Source organism: Aulonocara sp. 'chitande type north' Nkhata Bay, linkage group LG12 (assembly GCF_057382095.1).
Source record: "Aulonocara sp. 'chitande type north' Nkhata Bay isolate Kocher_YH1m ecotype deep benthic linkage group LG12, A_spYH_male_GT1.1, whole genome shotgun sequence".
NCBI classification, from domain to species: Eukaryota; Metazoa; Chordata; class Actinopteri; order Cichliformes; family Cichlidae; genus Aulonocara; species Aulonocara sp. 'chitande type north' Nkhata Bay.
This window is the reverse complement of record NC_141355.1, coordinates 11982252-11996351: the sequence shown is the minus strand read 5'-3', so window position 1 is coordinate 11996351 and position 14100 is coordinate 11982252.

Here is a 14100-nt window from a genome sequence, read left to right as displayed (position 1 = left end):
AGAAACGCACTGTCTTGGCGAAAGAAAGCGTTTTTGTACAACTTCATATAAATAGCTGTAACTTTTGATAGAAGACTCGGATACACATGTTTATGGCTTTATCTTATAGAACTCAAGGTCCCTGTGCTGGGAAAACAGGATTTGCAGTTGTTTGAGCTAAGATTTTCAAGTTATACACATAATGAAAACCTATACTTTGTTTCGGTCGAGTTCCCCATTCAAATGCATGTAACAGTGAGAAACGCACTGTCTTGGCGAAAGAAAGCGTTTTTGTACAACTTCATATAAATAGCTGTAACTTTTGATAGAAGACTCGGATACACATGTTTATGGCTTTATCTTATAGAACTCAAGGTCCCCGTGCTGGGAAAACAGGATTTGCAGCTGTTTGAGCTAAGATTTTCAAGTTATACACATAATGAAAACCTATACTTTGTTTCGGTCGAGTTCCCCATTCAAATGCATATAACAGTGAGAAATGCACTGTCTTGGCGAAAGAAAGCGTTTTTGTACAACTTCATATAAATAGCTGTAACTTTTGATAGAAGACTCGGATACACATGTTTATGGCTTTATCTTATAGAACTCAAGGTCCCTGTGCTGGGAAAACAGGATTTGCAGTTGTTTGAGCTAAGATTTTCAAGTTATACACATAATGAAAACCTATACTTTGTTTCGGTCGAGTTCCCCATTCAAATGCATGTAACAGTGAGAAACGCACTGTCTTGGCGAAAGAAAGCGTTTTTGTACAACTTCATATAAATAGCTGTAACTTTTGATAGAAGACTCGGATACACATGTTTATGGCTTTATCTTATAGAACTCAAGGTCCCTGTGCTGGGAAAACAGGATTTGCAGCTGTTTGAGCTAAGATTTTCAAGTTATACACATAATGAAAACCTATACTTTGTTTCGGTCGAGTTCCCCATTCAAATGCATGTAACAGTGAGAAACGCACTGTCTTGGCGAAAGAAAGCGTTTTTGTACAACTTCATATAAATAGCTGTAACTTTTGATAGAAGACTCGGATACACATGTTTATGGCTTTATCTTATAGAACTCAAGGTCCCTGTGCTGGGAAAACAGGATTTGCAGCTGTTTGAGCTAAGATTTTCAAGTTATACACATAATGAAAACCTATACTTTGTTTCGGTCGAGTTCCCCATTCAAATGCATGTAACAGTGAGAAACGCACTGTCTTGGCGAAAGAAAGCGTTTTTGTACAACTTCATATAAATAGCTGTAACTTTTGATAGAAGACTCGTATACACATGTTTATGGCTTTATCTTATAGAACTCAAGGTCCCTGTGCTGGGAAAACAGGTTTTGCAGCTGTTTGAGCTAAGATTTTCAAGTTATACACATAATGAAAACCTATACTTTGTTTCGGTCGAGTTCCCCATTCAAATGCATGTAACAGTGAGAAACGCACTGTCTTGGCGAAAGAAAGCGTTTTTGTACAACTTCATATAAATAGCTGTAACTTTTGATAGAAGACTCGGATACACATGTTTATGGCTTTATCTTATAGAACTCAAGGTCCCTGTGCTGGGAAAACAGGATTTGCAGTTGTTTGAGCTAAGATTTTCAAGTTATACACATAATGAAAACCTATACTTTGTTTCGGTCGAGTTCCCCATTCAAATGCATGTAACAGTGAGAAACGCACTGTCTTGGCGAAAGAAAGCGTTTTTGTACAACTTCATATAAATAGCTGTAACTTTTGATAGAAGACTCGGATACACATGTTTATGGCTTTATCTTATAGAACTCAAGGTCCCTGTGCTGGGAAAACAGGATTTGCAGCTGTTTGAGCTAAGATTTTCAAGTTATACACATAATGAAAACCTATACTTTGTTTCGGTCGAGTTCCCCATTCAAATGCATGTAACAGTGAGAAACGCACTGTCTTGGCGAAAGAAAGCGTTTTTGTACAACTTCATATAAATAGCTGTAACTTTTGATAGAAGACTCGGATACACATGTTTATGGCTTTATCTTATAGAACTCAAGGTCCCTGTGCTGGGAAAACAGGATTTGCAGTTGTTTGAGCTAAGATTTTCAAGTTATACACATAATGAAAACCTATACTTTGTTTCGGTCGAGTTCCCCATTCAAATGCATGTAACAGTGAGAAACGCACTGTCTTGGCGAAAGAAAGCGTTTTTGTACAACTTCATATAAATAGCTGTAACTTTTGATAGAAGACTCGGATACACATGTTTATGGCTTTATCTTATAGAACTCAAGGTCCCTGTGCTGGGAAAACAGGTTGTGCAGCTGTTTGAGCTAAGATTTTCAAGTTATACACATAATGAAAACCTATACTTTGTTTCGGTCGAGTTCCCCATTCAAATGCATGTAACAGTGAGAAACGCACTGTCTTGGCGAAAGAAAGCGTTTTTGTACAACTTCATATAAATAGCTGTAACTTTTGATAGAAGACTCGGATACACATGTTTATGGCTTTATCTTATAGAACTCAAGGTCCCTGTGCTGGGAAAACAGGATTTGCAGCTGTTTGAGCTAAGATTTTCAAGTTATACACATAATGAAAACCTATACTTTGTTTCGGTCGAGTTCCCCATTCAAATGCATGTAACAGTGAGAAACGCACTGTCTTGGCGAAAGAAAGCGTTTTTGTACAACTTCATATAAATAGCTGTAACTTTTGATAGAAGACTCGGATACACATGTTTATGGCTTTATCTTATAGAACTCAAGGTCCCTGTGCTGGGAAAACAGGATTTGCAGTTGTTTGAGCTAAGATTTTCAAGTTATACACATAATGAAAACCTATACTTTGTTTCGGTCGAGTTCCCCATTCAAATGCATGTAACAGTGAGAAACGCACTGTCTTGGCGAAAGAAAGCGTTTTTGTACAACTTCATATAAATAGCTGTAACTTTTGATAGAAGACTCGGATACACATGTTTATGGCTTTATCTTATAGAACTCAAGGTCCCTGTGCTGGGAAAACAGGATTTGCAGCTGTTTGAGCTAAGATTTTCAAGTTATACACATAATGAAAACCTATACTTTGTTTCGGTCGAGTTCCCCATTCAAATGCATGTAACAGTGAGAAACGCACTGTCTTGGCGAAAGAAAGCGTTTTTGTACAACTTCATATAAATAGCTGTAACTTTTGATAGAAGACTCGGATACACATGTTTATGGCTTTATCTTATAGAACTCAAGGTCCCTGTGCTGGGAAAACAGGATTTGCAGCCGTTTGAGCTAAGATTTTCAAGTTATACACATAATGAAAACCTATACTTTGTTTCGGTCGAGTTCCCCATTCAAATGCATGTAACAGTGAGAAACGCACTGTCTTGGCGAAAGAAAGCGTTTTTGTACAACTTCATATAAATAGCTGTAACTTTTGATAGAAGACTCGGATACACATGTTTATGGCTTTATCTTATAGAACTCAAGGTCCCTGTGCTGGGAAAACAGGATTTGCAGCTGTTTGAGCTAAGATTTTCAAGTTATACACATAATGAAAACCTATACTTTGTTTCGGTCGAGTTCCCCATTCAAATGCATGTAACAGTGAGAAACGCACTGTCTTGGCGAAAGAAAGCGTTTTTGTACAACTTCATATAAATAGCTGTAACTTTTGATAGAAGACTCGGATACACATGTTTATGGCTTTATCTTATAGAACTCAAGGTCCCTGTGCTGGGAAAACAGGATTTGCAGCCGTTTGAGCTAAGATGTCCAAGTTATACACATAATGAAAACCTATACTTTGTTTCGGTCGAGTTCCCCATTCAAATGCATGTAACAGTGAGAAACGCACTGTCTTGGCGAAAGAAAGCGTTTTTGTACAACTTCATATAAATAGCTGTAACTTTTGATAGAAGACTCGGATACACATGTTTATGGCTTTATCTTATAGAACTCAAGGTCCCTGTGCTGGGAAAACAGGATTTGCAGCCGTTTGAGCTAAGATGTCCAAGTTATACACATAATGAAAACCTATATTTATATGAAGTTGCACAAAAACGCTTTCTTTCGCCAACACAGTGCGTTTCTCACTGTTACATGCATTTGAATGGGGAACTCGACCGAAACAAAGTATAGGTTTTCATTATGTGTATAACTTGGACATCTTAGCTCAAACGGCTGCAAATCCTGTTTTCCCAGCACAGGGACGTTGAGTTCTATAAGATAAAGCCATAAACATGTGTATCCGAGTCTTCTATCAAAAGTTACAGCTATTTATATGAAGTTGTACAAAAACGCTTTCTTTCGCCAACACAGTGCGTTTCTCACTGTTACATGCATTTGAATGGGGAACTCGACCGAAACAAAGTATAGGTTTTCATTATGTGTATAACTTGGAAATCTTAGATCAAACGGCTGCAAATCCTGTTTTCCCAGCACGGGGACCTTGAGTTCTATAAGATAAAGCCATAAACATGTGTATCCGAGTCTTCTATCAAAAGTTACAGCTATTTATATGAAGTTGTACAAAAACGCTTTCTTTCGCCAAGACAGTGCGTTTCTCACTGTTACATGCATTTGAATGGGGAACTCGACCGAAACAAAGTATAGGTTTTCATTATGTGTATAACTTGAAAATCTTAGCTCAAACAGCTGCAAATCCTGTTTTCCCAGCACAGGGACCTTGAGTTCTATAAGATAAAGCCATAAACATGTGTATCCGAGTCTTCTATCAAAAGTTACAGCTATTTATATGAAGTTGTACAAAAACGCTTTCTTTCGCCAAGACAGTGCGTTTCTCACTGTTACATGCATTTGAATGGGGAACTCGACCGAAACAAAGTATAGGTTTTCATTATGTGTATAACTTGAAAATCTTAGCTCAAACAGCTGCAAATCCTGTTTTCCCAGCACGGGGACCTTGAGTTCTATAAGATAAAGCCATAAACATGTGTATCCGAGTCTTCTATCAAAAGTTACAGCTATTTATATGAAGTTGTACAAAAACGCTTTCTTTCGCCAAGACAGTGCGTTTCTCACTGTTACATGCATTTGAATGGGGAACTCGACCGAAACAAAGTATAGGTTTTCATTATGTGTATAACTTGAAAATCTTAGCTCAAACAGCTGCAAATCCTGTTTTCCCAGCACGGGGACCTTGAGTTCTATAAGATAAAGCCATAAAGATGTGTATCCGAGTCTTCTATCAAAAGTTACAGCTATTTATATGAAGTTGTACAAAAACGCTTTCTTTCGCCAAGACAGTGCGTTTCTCACTGTTACATGCATTTGAATGGGGAACTCGACCGAAACAAAGTATAGGTTTTCATTATGTGTATAACTTGGAAATCTTAGCTCAAACGGCTGCAAATCCTGTTTTCCCAGCACGGGGACCTTGAGTTCTATAAGATAAAGCCATAAACATGTGTATCCGAGTCTTCTATCAAAAGTTACAGCTATTTATATGAAGTTGTACAAAAACGCTTTCTTTCGCCAAGACAGTGCGTTTCTCACTGTTACATGCATTTGAATGGGGAACTCGACCGAAACAAAGTATAGGTTTTCATTATGTGTATAACTTGAAAATCTTAGCTCAAACAGCTGCAAATCCTGTTTTCCCAGCACAGGGACCTTGAGTTCTATAAGATAAAGCCATAAACATGTGTATCCGAGTCTTCTATCAAAAGTTACAGCTATTTATATGAAGTTGTACAAAAACGCTTTCTTTCGCCAAGACAGTGCGTTTCTCACTGTTACATGCATTTGAATGGGGAACTCGACCGAAACAAAGTATAGGTTTTCATTATGTGTATAACTTGGAAATCTTAGCTCAAACGGCTGCAAATCCTGTTTTCCCAGCACGGGGACCTTGAGTTCTATAAGATAAAGCCATAAACATGTGTATCCGAGTCTTCTATCAAAAGTTACAGCTATTTATATGAAGTTGTACAAAAACGCTTTCTTTCGCCAAGACAGTGCGTTTCTCACTGTTACATGCATTTGAATGGGGAACTCGACCGAAACAAAGTATAGGTTTTCATTATGTGTATAACTTGGAAATCTTAGCTCAAACGGCTGCAAATCCTGTTTTCCCAGCACGGGGACCTTGAGTTCTATAAGATAAAGCCATAAACATGTGTATCCGAGTCTTCTATCAAAAGTTACAGCTATTTATATGAAGTTGTACAAAAACGCTTTCTTTCGCCAAGACAGTGCGTTTCTCACTGTTACATGCATTTGAATGGGGAACTCGACCGAAACAAAGTATAGGTTTTCATTATGTGTATAACTTGGAAATCTTAGCTCAAACGGCTGCAAATCCTGTTTTCCCAGCACGGGGACCTTGAGTTCTATAAGATAAAGCCATAAACATGTGTATCCGAGTCTTCTATCAAAAGTTACAGCTATTTATATGAAGTTGTACAAAAACGCTTTCTTTCGCCAAGACAGTGCGTTTCTCACTGTTACATGCATTTGAATGGGGAACTCGACCGAAACAAAGTATAGGTTTTCATTATGTGTATAACTTGAAAATCTTAGCTCAAACAGCTGCAAATCCTGTTTTCCCAGCACAGGGACCTTGAGTTCTATAAGATAAAGCCATAAACATGTGTATCCGAGTCTTCTATCAAAAGTTACAGCTATTTATATGAAGTTGTACAAAAACGCTTTCTTTCGCCAAGACAGTGCGTTTCTCACTGTTACATGCATTTGAATGGGGAACTCGACCGAAACAAAGTATAGGTTTTCATTATGTGTATAACTTGAAAATCTTAGCTCAAACAGCTGCAAATCCTGTTTTCCCAGCACGGGGACCTTGAGTTCTATAAGATAAAGCCATAAAGATGTGTATCCGAGTCTTCTATCAAAAGTTACAGCTATTTATATGAAGTTGTACAAAAACGCTTTCTTTCGCCAAGACAGTGCGTTTCTCACTGTTACATGCATTTGAATGGGGAACTCGACCGAAACAAAGTATAGGTTTTCATTATGTGTATAACTTGGAAATCTTAGCTCAAACGGCTGCAAATCCTGTTTTCCCAGCACGGGGACCTTGAGTTCTATAAGATAAAGCCATAAACATGTGTATCCGAGTCTTCTATCAAAAGTTACAGCTATTTATATGAAGTTGTACAAAAACGCTTTCTTTCGCCAAGACAGTGCGTTTCTCACTGTTACATGCATTTGAATGGGGAACTCGACCGAAACAAAGTATAGGTTTTCATTATGTGTATAACTTGGAAATCTTAGCTCAAACGGCTGCAAATCCTGTTTTCCCAGCACGGGGACCTTGAGTTCTATAAGATAAAGCCATAAACATGTGTATCCGAGTCTTCTATCAAAAGTTACAGCTATTTATATGAAGTTGTACAAAAACGCTTTCTTTCGCCAAGACAGTGCGTTTCTCACTGTTACATGCATTTGAATGGGGAACTCGACCGAAACAAAGTATAGGTTTTCATTATGTGTATAACTTGAAAATCTTAGCTCAAACAGCTGCAAATCCTGTTTTCCCAGCACGGGGACCTTGAGTTCTATAAGATAAAGCCATAAACATGTGTATCCGAGTCTTCTATCAAAAGTTACAGCTATTTATATGAAGTTGTACAAAAACGCTTTCTTTCGCCAAGACAGTGCGTTTCTCACTGTTACATGCATTTGAATGGGGAACTCGACCGAAACAAAGTATAGGTTTTCATTATGTGTATAACTTGGAAATCTTAGATCAAACGGCTGCAAATCCTGTTTTCCCAGCACGGGGACCTTGAGTTCTATAAGATAAAGCCATAAACATGTGTATCCGAGTCTTCTATCAAAAGTTACAGCTATTTATATGAAGTTGTACAAAAACGCTTTCTTTCGCCAAGACAGTGCGTTTCTCACTGTTACATGCATTTGAATGGGGAACTCGACCGAAACAAAGTATAGGTTTTCATTATGTGTATAACTTGGAAATCTTAGCTCAAACGGCTGCAAATCCTGTTTTCCCAGCACGGGGACCTTGAGTTCTATAAGATAAAGCCATAAACATGTGTATCCGAGTCTTCTATCAAAAGTTACAGCTATTTATATGAAGTTGTACAAAAACGCTTTCTTTCGCCAAGACAGTGCGTTTCTCACTGTTACATGCATTTGAATGGGGAACTCGACCGAAACAAAGTATAGGTTTTCATTATGTGTATAACTTGAAAATCTTAGCTCAAACAGCTGCAAATCCTGTTTTCCCAGCACAGGGACCTTGAGTTCTATAAGATAAAGCCATAAACATGTGTATCCGAGTCTTCTATCAAAAGTTACAGCTATTTATATGAAGTTGTACAAAAACGCTTTCTTTCGCCAAGACAGTGCGTTTCTCACTGTTACATGCATTTGAATGGGGAACTCGACCGAAACAAAGTATAGGTTTTCATTATGTGTATAACTTGAAAATCTTAGCTCAAACAGCTGCAAATCCTGTTTTCCCAGCACGGGGACCTTGAGTTCTATAAGATAAAGCCATAAAGATGTGTATCCGAGTCTTCTATCAAAAGTTACAGCTATTTATATGAAGTTGTACAAAAACGCTTTCTTTCGCCAAGACAGTGCGTTTCTCACTGTTACATGCATTTGAATGGGGAACTCGACCGAAACAAAGTATAGGTTTTCATTATGTGTATAACTTGAAAATCTTAGCTCAAACAGCTGCAAATCCTGTTTTCCCAGCACGGGGACCTTGAGTTCTATAAGATAAAGCCATAAACATGTGTATCCGAGTCTTCTATCAAAAGTTACAGCTATTTATATGAAGTTGTACAAAAACGCTTTCTTTCGCCAAGACAGTGCGTTTCTCACTGTTACATGCATTTGAATGGGGAACTCGACCGAAACAAAGTATAGGTTTTCATTATGTGTATAACTTGGAAATCTTAGCTCAAACGGCTGCAAATCCTGTTTTCCCAGCACGGGGACCTTGAGTTCTATAAGATAAAGCCATAAACATGTGTATCCGAGTCTTCTATCAAAAGTTACAGCTATTTATATGAAGTTGTACAAAAACGCTTTCTTTCGCCAAGACAGTGCGTTTCTCACTGTTACATGCATTTGAATGGGGAACTCGACCGAAACAAAGTATAGGTTTTCATTATGTGTATAACTTGGAAATCTTAGCTCAAACGGCTGCAAATCCTGTTTTCCCAGCACGGGGACCTTGAGTTCTATAAGATAAAGCCATAAACATGTGTATCCGAGTCTTCTATCAAAAGTTACAGCTATTTATATGAAGTTGTACAAAAACGCTTTCTTTCGCCAAGACAGTGCGTTTCTCACTGTTACATGCATTTGAATGGGGAACTCGACCGAAACAAAGTATAGGTTTTCATTATGTGTATAACTTGGAAATCTTAGCTCAAACGGCTGCAAATCCTGTTTTCCCAGCACGGGGACCTTGAGTTCTATAAGATAAAGCCATAAACATGTGTATCCGAGTCTTCTATCAAAAGTTACAGCTATTTATATGAAGTTGTACAAAAACGCTTTCTTTCGCCAAGACAGTGCGTTTCTCACTGTTACATGCATTTGAATGGGGAACTCGACCGAAACAAAGTATAGGTTTTCATTATGTGTATAACTTGAAAATCTTAGCTCAAACAGCTGCAAATCCTGTTTTCCCAGCACAGGGACCTTGAGTTCTATAAGATAAAGCCATAAACATGTGTATCCGAGTCTTCTATCAAAAGTTACAGCTATTTATATGAAGTTGTACAAAAACGCTTTCTTTCGCCAAGACAGTGCGTTTCTCACTGTTACATGCATTTGAATGGGGAACTCGACCGAAACAAAGTATAGGTTTTCATTATGTGTATAACTTGAAAATCTTAGCTCAAACAGCTGCAAATCCTGTTTTCCCAGCACGGGGACCTTGAGTTCTATAAGATAAAGCCATAAACATGTGTATCCGAGTCTTCTATCAAAAGTTACAGCTATTTATATGAAGTTGTACAAAAACGCTTTCTTTCGCCAAGACAGTGCGTTTCTCACTGTTACATGCATTTGAATGGGGAACTCGACCGAAACAAAGTATAGGTTTTCATTATGTGTATAACTTGAAAATCTTAGCTCAAACAGCTGCAAATCCTGTTTTCCCAGCACGGGGACCTTGAGTTCTATAAGATAAAGCCATAAAGATGTGTATCCGAGTCTTCTATCAAAAGTTACAGCTATTTATATGAAGTTGTACAAAAACGCTTTCTTTCGCCAAGACAGTGCGTTTCTCACTGTTACATGCATTTGAATGGGGAACTCGACCGAAACAAAGTATAGGTTTTCATTATGTGTATAACTTGGAAATCTTAGCTCAAACGGCTGCAAATCCTGTTTTCCCAGCACGGGGACCTTGAGTTCTATAAGATAAAGCCATAAACATGTGTATCCGAGTCTTCTATCAAAAGTTACAGCTATTTATATGAAGTTGTACAAAAACGCTTTCTTTCGCCAAGACAGTGCGTTTCTCACTGTTACATGCATTTGAATGGGGAACTCGACCGAAACAAAGTATAGGTTTTCATTATGTGTATAACTTGAAAATCTTAGCTCAAACAGCTGCAAATCCTGTTTTCCCAGCACGGGGACCTTGAGTTCTATAAGATAAAGCCATAAACATGTGTATCCGAGTCTTCTATCAAAAGTTACAGCTATTTATATGAAGTTGTACAAAAACGCTTTCTTTCGCCAAGACAGTGCGTTTCTCACTGTTACATGCATTTGAATGGGGAACTCGACCGAAACAAAGTATAGGTTTTCATTATGTGTATAACTTGAAAATCTTAGCTCAAACAGCTGCAAATCCTGTTTTCCCAGCACGGGGACCTTGAGTTCTATAAGATAAAGCCATAAAGATGTGTATCCGAGTCTTCTATCAAAAGTTACAGCTATTTATATGAAGTTGTACAAAAACGCTTTCTTTCGCCAAGACAGTGCGTTTCTCACTGTTACATGCATTTGAATGGGGAACTCGACCGAAACAAAGTATAGGTTTTCATTATGTGTATAACTTGAAAATCTTAGCTCAAACAGCTGCAAATCCTGTTTTCCCAGCACGGGGACCCTGAGTTCTATAAGATAAAGCCATAAACATGTGTATCCGAGTCTTCTATCAAAAGTTACAGCTATTTATATGAAGTTGTACAAAAACGCTTTCTTTCGCCAAGACAGTGCGTTTCTCACTGTTACATGCATTTGAATGGGGAACTCGACCGAAACAAAGTATAGGTTTTCATTATGTGTATAACTTGAAAATCTTAGCTCAAACAGCTGCAAATCCTGTTTTCCCAGCACGGGGACCTTGAGTTCTATAAGATAAAGCCATAAACATGTGTATCCGAGTCTTCTATCAAAAGTTACAGCTATTTATATGAAGTTGTACAAAAACGCTTTCTTTCGCCAAGACAGTGCGTTTCTCACTGTTACATGCATTTGAATGGGGAACTCGACCGAAACAAAGTATAGGTTTTCATTATGTGTATAACTTGGAAATCTTAGCTCAAACGGCTGCAAATCCTGTTTTCCCAGCACGGGGACCTTGAGTTCTATAAGATAAAGCCATAAACATGTGTATCCGAGTCTTCTATCAAAAGTTACAGCTATTTATATGAAGTTGTACAAAAACGCTTTCTTTCGCCAAGACAGTGCGTTTCTCACTGTTACATGCATTTGAATGGGGAACTCGACCGAAACAAAGTATAGGTTTTCATTATGTGTATAACTTGAAAATCTTAGCTCAAACAGCTGCAAATCCTGTTTTCCCAGCACAGGGACCTTGAGTTCTATAAGATAAAGCCATAAACATGTGTATCCGAGTCTTCTATCAAAAGTTACAGCTATTTATATGAAGTTGTACAAAAACGCTTTCTTTCGCCAAGACAGTGCGTTTCTCACTGTTACATGCATTTGAATGGGGAACTCGACCGAAACAAAGTATAGGTTTTCATTATGTGTATAACTTGAAAATCTTAGCTCAAACAGCTGCAAATCCTGTTTTCCCAGCACGGGGACCTTGAGTTCTATAAGATAAAGCCATAAACATGTGTATCCGAGTCTTCTATCAAAAGTTACAGCTATTTATATGAAGTTGTACAAAAACGCTTTCTTTCGCCAAGACAGTGCGTTTCTCACTGTTACATGCATTTGAATGGGGAACTCGACCGAAACAAAGTATAGGTTTTCATTATGTGTATAACTTGAAAATCTTAGCTCAAACAGCTGCAAATCCTGTTTTCCCAGCACGGGGACCTTGAGTTCTATAAGATAAAGCCATAAAGATGTGTATCCGAGTCTTCTATCAAAAGTTACAGCTATTTATATGAAGTTGTACAAAAACGCTTTCTTTCGCCAAGACAGTGCGTTTCTCACTGTTACATGCATTTGAATGGGGAACTCGACCGAAACAAAGTATAGGTTTTCATTATGTGTATAACTTGAAAATCTTAGCTCAAACAGCTGCAAATCCTGTTTTCCCAGCACGGGGACCCTGAGTTCTATAAGATAAAGCCATAAACATGTGTATCCGAGTCTTCTATCAAAAGTTACAGCTATTTATATGAAGTTGTACAAAAACGCTTTCTTTCGCCAAGACAGTGCGTTTCTCACTGTTACATGCATTTGAATGGGGAACTCGACCGAAACAAAGTATAGGTTTTCATTATGTGTATAACTTGAAAATCTTAGCTCAAACAGCTGCAAATCCTGTTTTCCCAGCACGGGGACCTTGAGTTCTATAAGATAAAGCCATAAACATGTGTATCCGAGTCTTCTATCAAAAGTTACAGCTATTTATATGAAGTTGTACAAAAACGCTTTCTTTCGCCAAGACAGTGCGTTTCTCACTGTTACATGCATTTGAATGGGGAACTCGACCGAAACAAAGTATAGGTTTTCATTATGTGTATAACTTGGAAATCTTAGCTCAAACGGCTGCAAATCCTGTTTTCCCAGCACGGGGACCTTGAGTTATATAAGATAAAGCCATAAACATGTGTATCCGAGTCTTCTATCAAAAGTTACAGCTATTTATATGAAGTTGTACAAAAACGCTTTCTTTCGCCAAGACAGTGCGTTTCTCACTGTTACATGCATTTGAATGGGGAACTCGACCGAAACAAAGTATAGGTTTTCATTATGTGTATAACTTGAAAATCTTAGCTCAAACAGCTGCAAATCCTGTTTTCCCAGCACAGGGACCTTGAGTTCTATAAGATAAAGCCATAAACATGTGTATCCGAGTCTTCTATCAAAAGTTACAGCTATTTATATGAAGTTGTACAAAAACGCTTTCTTTCGCCAAGACAGTGCGTTTCTCACTGTTACATGCATTTGAATGGGGAACTCGACCGAAACAAAGTATAGGTTTTCATTATGTGTATAACTTGAAAATCTTAGCTCAAACAGCTGCAAATCCTGTTTTCCCAGCACAGGGACCTTGAGTTCTATAAGATAAAGCCATAAAGATGTGTATCCGAGTCTTCTATCAAAAGTTACAGCGATTTATATGAAGTTGTACAAAAACGCTTTCTTTCGCCAAGACAGTGCGTTTCTCACTGTTACATGCATTTGAATGGGGAACTCGACCGAAACAAAGTATAGGTTTTCATTATGTGTATAACTTGAAAATCTTAGCTCAAACAGCTGCAAATCCTGTTTTCCCAGCACGGGGACCTTGAGTTCTATAAGATAAAGCCATAAACATGTGTATCCGAGTCTTCTATCAAAAGTTACAGCTATTTATATGAAGTTGTACAAAAACGCTTTCTTTCGCCAAGACAGTGCGTTTCTCACTGTTACATGCATTTGAATGGGGAACTCGACCGAAACAAAGTATAGGTTTTCATTATGTGTATAACTTGGAAATCTTAGCTCAAACGGCTGCAAATCCTGTTTTCCCAGCACGGGGACCTTGAGTTCTATAAGATAAAGCCATAAACATGTGTATCCGAGTCTTCTATCAAAAGTTACAGCTATTTATATGAAGTTGTACAAAAACGCTTTCTTTCGCCAAGACAGTGCGTTTCTCACTGTTACATGCATTTGAATGGGGAACTCGACCGAAACAAAGTATAGGTTTTCATTATGTGTATAACTTGGAAATCTTAGCTCAAACGGCTGCAAATCCTGTTTTCC